Genomic DNA, 7875 nt, shown 5'->3' on the forward strand with positions numbered 1-7875 from the left:
GTGAAAGATTATCACAGCTTGACGTAGGTACATTTTATTTTGTTTTTGCTAATATGTGATGAAAATAACTATATAATATTATCTTTCTTATTATCGAATACCATGGAATTTAAATATGATTTTGTAGGTATTATATTGCATTTAATTGTAGTATTAGTATGCACAGCGACGTTGTGATATATTTCATGTATCTACTGTAAATATATAATAATTAATATATGTTTAAGAATTCAGGTATTAAATAAAATAGGTATATATCGAAAGTATTTTATATAAATTATTATATGAAATAATCAATCGCGTCTATATGTATGCACGAATGCTGTTTAAGTAAATATGTATGCAAATGTATGTACGTGTGTATGTGTGTGTATGTATGTATGTATGTATTAACTATTATATTATAGTGCAACGATATGTTTCGGATGTTGAGACTTGTAATAATGACTCGTTATAGTGATGGTCATGCATTTAGATACATTTAATAACTAAACTGTATATATGCCTTTGATGGTAATAAACTAGACATGGGTATGATATTTTTTATAATATTACATATTATTTAATGAAATTATGATATTTTTGCCCATTTTTTACTAAAATATTATGATGTTTCCATAATATGCTTTATTGCAATTTTGATATTTTTACTTATTTTAGCAAGATTTCTGTATTTACACACAGACAGCTATGTTTTTTTTTTTTTTTTTATCAAAATCAGTACATTTTAATGTATATTCACATTGTTGAGTATATTTTTAGGTTTCTGCATAAATTCTACCTACGTATTTAACGAAAAAATGAGTAAATTATAATATATGATCAGGTACTATATTGCATTTAATTGTTGTATATTGGATATCGTTACATCAGTATCCATGGCGACGTTGTGATATATTTCATGTACCTATCTAATGTAAATATATAATAATTAATATATGTTAAAGAATCCAGGTATTGAATAAATTATATACCGAAAATATTTTATGTGAATTATTATTTGAAATAATCGAGTCTATGTATGTATGTATGTATGTATGTATGTATGTATGTATGTATGTATGTATGCATGTATGAATACTGTTTAAATATACAAGAATATCAAATATGTAAGGATATAGGTACACAAGTGTGTGCTTACTATGTAAGTAATATATGTGTATGCCTATATTATGTAGATGACTTATTGATGTGTACCTATATATATATATGAATGTTTATATGTATATATAGTTATGTTAACTATAAAATATGTTTAGGCGTTTGTAATATGGAATATGTATATATGATTTAATGTGGGTTTTCATAATATCATACTAGGTATCGCGTATTCATGTAGGTAACTATAGAACTAAGTGATGGGTTGATAATAGTTTTTAGTATTATTTTTTTTTTACTTATTGTATAATTGTATAATTCTCACTACATTTGACGAATAATAATAACAATAATAACAGTTAAAGAAATTTATTTTTTCTCGTATATACCTATAATCCATGTATGTATATATAAGCTATGATTTTAGTCTAATGTAATCTCATACAATATTTCAATGTATGTATGATTGATTAAAAATATAAGTATCTGTAATATTATTCAGGATAGGTTAGCCTGATAGTATTGTGTATATAAACATACAATAACAAGAATGTATGTATGTTCCCACATGTATGCACATTGTAGCATGAGCCTGTATGGAAAATGACTAATAATATGAAAATTTTTAATTGTTAAATTGATAAAGATGTTGGTAAGATAGGTACTACAGATGTGACGTTAATTATTGTATATTTCTAAATTTAGGTAATAAACCGCATAAAGTATCTGCTGAAATGAGAGATATTGTTAATAGTTCTTAATTTTCCGATATTGTAACTTATACAATAATATATGGCGGTGGTGTTATATGCCTGTGTGTATGCACACGGTAAAATAAAAATATTATACAAGTGATATGACTGTTGTACGTATGTGCTGATAAAATATACGCATCGGCCACTTGAGTGATATGTAAGTTGTTGATGTGCAAGCACACATGCGTTTTCTCATATGTAAGCGTGAAAAAATATGTTTTCGAGAGTGTTTCGTTGGTGGTGACTGTGACTGGTAATGGTGTGTGTGTTTTTCCCGTGTACGTGCATGAATTAATATATATATATGTCGGTCAGGTTATTGATAATATGTAAGTTGTTGTATGCGCGTTCGTGTATGTGTTTTCTCATGCACAGGCATGAAAAATATAGAACACGAGATCAGAGGATCAAGGGATCAAGAATAAGTGATAGGTAATGATTAAGGATTAGTGATCAAGAGGGGTATATGTGTAATAATAATATGGTAGGTGTGATACATAATGTAAAAAATAAATATTACACAAGTGATATGGCTTTTACATGTATGTTTTTCTCATTCGTTCTTAAAATATATCAATTGTTGATTAACAATAGTTAAGGTTTTATTAGCATACAAACATGTAGATGCATGACTAGCCTTGATGAATGTTGTTTTTCTCAGATGTATTACATAACAATTGATCAAGACGTTGTTCGATACATAATGTATCCGTTGGTTCGAAAGTATAAAGGAGATATGAAAATTAATATACCGTTGGATATATAATATGGATGAGGCATCATATACGTTTTTATATATTATTACCTAGAAGATGACGAAATACCGAGAAATATTTGTTACTCAGATATTGATACAATTTTATAATCCATTTAATGGATAAGTAAGAACCTTGTAAATATTTATTGTAAACCTTAATATTATTTTAATAATTGAAAATACTTTTTATATATCGTGTCTTTTTGTTTCATATAAATTATTTAATTTCCTATAAATATTAGAATAATCTACGTCTCACATTGCGTATGTGCTGGTGCGGGGTGTTTGGCGAATGTTGATTGAGACGGCTGTGGTATAACCTTATGTTTAGTGACCATTTAGTGACCAAACTATATACTCAAAGACGACGTCCAAGACCCTCAGAGTCGATATCCTCTATTCTCCTTAGTCAGTATACCTACTAGTTACACAAATTCATAATATTGTGTGTCATAAATATATAATTTTGTGTATGTTGTCGAGTAATCCTTTGAGCTGTATAAAATAGTTAGATATATGTATTTTAATAGGAATTACAATTTTGTAGTCGTAATTGACGAGGGATGGCGGGGGTGAAAATACTTTCTAGGGTGGATGGATTGGAATGTTTAAATGCATCTACGTAATTGCGACTATGTTTTTTGTAAGTATGACTTTTGTGTCTTAATATATTGATATGTACCTAAGCTATATAATATGTTTGGTTGTGTGCGTGTTTGTGATGTTGTATGTGTGAATATATGTACATAAACTAAATATATATGAATACTGCATATACATATATATTATAATATGTTTGGGTGTTTGTGATACCTGATGAATGTGTGTATGTATGTATATAATATGCGACTATGTAAGTATCTAAATATGTATGAACTATCCTATGGGTATATGAGTGTAAGTGTGTTGTGCTAGAGAAATGTGTGAATGAAACTCATCATCATCTGTAAACGATTAAACGATTGACCATATATACATATATATATATATTATAATTAATATTTCCGTATGTTGTCGGGGAGAGGAATGTGTGAATGCAAGCGAATGTACCTATATTCCGGCGTGTATATTTTGAAAATAAATATTTTTACAAGTTTATGTCTATGTGTGTGTGTGTGTTTGAGATTTATTCTCATGTATAACGAAGGACTGGGTGGCTTGTTTGCATACTATATGGAATACTGGAATCGTGTGTGTGTGTGTGTGTGTATGTGATGTGATGTGATATGAATGTATGTATTTATGCATGCATGCGTGTACCTATGTATGATAAGGTATATAATATATATGTTGAGCTTGTGTGTGTTGTAAATATTATTATATAAGTTCAGAATGAAAACTGATGAGTACTGTATAGTGTGTAATACCATATTATAGTTTGTATGTGTATGGTTATATCATATTTATATGTGTATAAATTGTATAATAATATGTTCAGGGGTTTGTGATAATGATGTGTGTATAATTGTTTAGATATATGTAAGTACCTATGTATATTATTATATTATAATATATTTGAATGTGTGTTTGTTTGAGATGTATAACGTGTGTGTATGTATGTATGTGTGTCTGTACGTAAGTGCGTATGTAGGCATTTATAGATGTGATAACTGATAACATAGGTATGATAACGCGGTGGCGGGCTCGCGCGCGTTCGCGGCGGCCCTTTGTAAGGTATAGTGGTTGTGGTGGTGGTGGGGGAAATTATACTTTCGTACGTATGTGAACGATTGTCGTAAACACCAGTTAAATGAGATAGAATATACATTGTAATCTTAAGCGAGTAAGTTGCCCAGTGGGGTGGTTGTGGTATGGGGAGCGACTTGTTCGAGTTCGAATCCCGGTTCGGCGAAAAAATTTTTAAATTATTTTCCGCGGTTAATTGATAGGGAAGAGTGACGGGGGGAATATCGTACAAATGCGTGATTGAAGGGGGGGGTTATACGAAGAGCGGGGTAGCGGGGGGAATCTCCTGTACGTATGTGATATGGGTTGTGCAGAGGTGTATAGATGTATATGGGTTGTGCAACGGGCTTCACGGGTTGTGCCATCAGGTATAGGGTTGTGCCAGCAGGTTGAGGTTCCAGAACTCTCTTTTTTATCCTACTGCCGGGTCATGTCGTTAGGTATGCAATCCGACTGCGTCGAATCGCGGACACCGTTCATTACTGTCGCCAAAAACGCGAAATTAAGTAATAAATTACGTGAAAAAATTGTAAAACATTTCGGGCGTCCATGCAAGTCATATAGCCGTCGTATTTTTTTGAGTGTCTAGCAGGTCAGTCACCTCGAATGACGTTCGCCGTAGTAATAAGGGTAGGCAATCCGACTTCGTCGGATAGCGGACAATGTGCGACGGCCGGGGAACTTCGTCAGGTATGCAATCCGACTGCGTCGAATCGCGGACAACGTTCATTACTGTCACCGAAAACGGAAAAATTAATTACGTGAAATAAAATTCAAAACATTTCGGGCTTCTATGCAAATCATATAGCAATCGTCTTTTAAGGGTGTCTAGTAGGTCAGTCACCTCAGTGGTCCGGGTAGGCAATCCGACTTCGTCGGATAGCGGACAATGTGCGACGGCTGGGTAACTTCGTCAGGTATGCAATCCGACTGCGTCGAATCGCGGACAACGTTCATTACTGTCACCGAAGACACAAAATTAAGTAATAAATTCAAAACATTTTGGTCGCATATATTCAAGCCTGTATAAGATAGTAATAGCGACACGACGGCGGAGCTCTCCGCGATGTCAATCGGCCCCCGGGACTCGTCGCGAACGAAGCGCGGCCGCGAGCAGTCTATACATCTATATATATTTTTTTTTATAGGAGGGAACGCGAATAAGGTTTCAACGGAACTGTACGGAGTTCGAAAAGGAGGTAAATTTCGAATTTTGAAAAAATATTGAAATTTTTGTTAATTACGAATAATATAGGCGGAAGTAATAGCAAAAGTAAATAACGGAAAAAAAAATACGGATTATCACGGCCGCCGCAAATTAACGACAATCCCGGCGGCCGGCATCGAAACCGCGACCCGCAAGTCATCCGCACATACGCCTAAACCTACCTACCTACCTATCGAGTTGAAAACTGATGTCAAATCTATGACTCTTAAACCGTAATGCTCAAAAGAATCTAACCCTCCGACGCATATATTCAAGCCTGTATATAGTAATAACGACTTGACGCCGCTAAATTAATTATTGTTGTTTATTTACTAAACGTACCTATACATAAGCAATATCAAACAGTATAGGCATATCATTATACAATTTAACTACCAGATTTTACTGAAATATACCTATGAAGATCTATTTGTTTATTAATATTGTACTATATGGTATCTGCAGCATTATAATTTTTAATTTCCTCAACCAATCAAGTCCCCTAAAAACTGTAATGAATTAAGTGGGTACTATATAGTTATATTGTACTATTGTCTATTCAAGTAAAGAACCATATAATGCAGCCCTTGTTAAATAATATAGGCGGGTCGCTCAATAAATGTGTAGATAATAAAATAGTATTAATTAAATATTAATTATTAAATAGTTTAATACTATAGTGATATCATAATACAATTTAACTGCCAGAATTTAATTAAATACATAATAAGTTATATTTTGTCTATTAATATACATAATTTGACTCACCTAAAAACTGAAATATTTTATTATATATTTAATATTTAACCACATAATCGTTTGACATGGGCTCAAAACCTACCCATATAGTATAGTCATATCAATATATCATAATACATTACCTCAACCAATTAACTCACTTGAACTGTAATATATTTAGCACAACATAGTATACATGTACATTAGTTATGTTACTATTATCTATTCGAGTAATTAATTTATTATGTATTAAATAGTTGATTTCATATAATACTCATTATTAAACCTACCTATATAAGTTGTTTCAAATAGTATATAGTCATATAATCATACAATTTAATTTCCAGACTTTAATTAAATACATACATTTTTATTTTCTTTATTAATATTGTATTATTTAAAATCTGTATCATCATTTGTATGCTACAACAAATTTGACTCACCAAAAATCTGTAATGAATGAAGTGGGTACTACATAGTTTACATAGAATTTATAATTAGCAAATTATATTACCTTAAACAATCAACTGCCCTAAAAACTGTAATATATTTAGTACTACCTACATAGTATACAATGTAGGTAAATTATATTACTATTGTCTAATTCAAGTATAAAAGAACCGTCCCATATATTCCATAAGTTATATTTTGTTATTGTATTGGTTATTGGTTTTGTATGCTACACTAAATTTATGATTACCAAATCTCACTCACCTAAAAACTGTAATATATTAAGTACCTACTGCATAGTATAGGTTTACATATTTAATATTTAACCACATAATCGAGCCCAATAAATATTGCTCAATAAATGTAGACAATAAAAGCAATAGCTGAGTATATCAATTTGTTATTTACCTTTAAATTAACTGTTTAATAATTTGATTTTATGCTCTTTACTATGTAGTAGGTACCTACAGAATATATTGCAGTTTTTAGGTGAGTCAGAACTGGTAATAATTAATTTAAAGTTAAATTGTATAATGATATGGCTATACTATTTATATTACTTATGTAGGTAGGTATTGTGTATTTAATCATGAGCATAAAATCAAATTAATAAATAGATAATTAAAAGGTAAATAATAAATTACAGTTTTTAGGTGAGTCAAATTTGGTAAACAAAAATTTAGTGTGCCATACAAAATATACCTACCCGTAGTATAGTCATATCGACCAATCGATTAATAATAATATATGTATTGTAATACACTCTGCGTTAAGTATTCGAACGTTTCCGTCACATCCATCGTCAACTCGAGCTAGGATATTATTATATAATTCAACTAACACAACCACCGTATCAACTCTTAACATTTAGGCGTTTATTTATTAAGTATGCATGTACCTACAGTACCTTCTGTGGCTATATCGTGTATCAAATATATCACGGCGTCACCGAGACCGAGTAGGCAAAAGTCTACAAAATATAAAATCGAACGCTTCGACGCATATATATATGCCTGTACTTAATAATAACGACGCCGTCCGATCATAGGCGCAACTAGGTGGGGGCTTGGGGGGGCTAAGCCCCCCTAAATATTTTCATAGCCCCTCTGATAAAAAAAATTTTGAATCTCAGGATTTTGTAATTTTTGTGATAAAATGTATTAAATTTTATCATCTATGTCTAT

This window comes from Metopolophium dirhodum, chromosome 1, assembly GCF_019925205.1.
Source record: "Metopolophium dirhodum isolate CAU chromosome 1, ASM1992520v1, whole genome shotgun sequence".
NCBI classification, from domain to species: Eukaryota; Metazoa; Arthropoda; class Insecta; order Hemiptera; family Aphididae; genus Metopolophium; species Metopolophium dirhodum.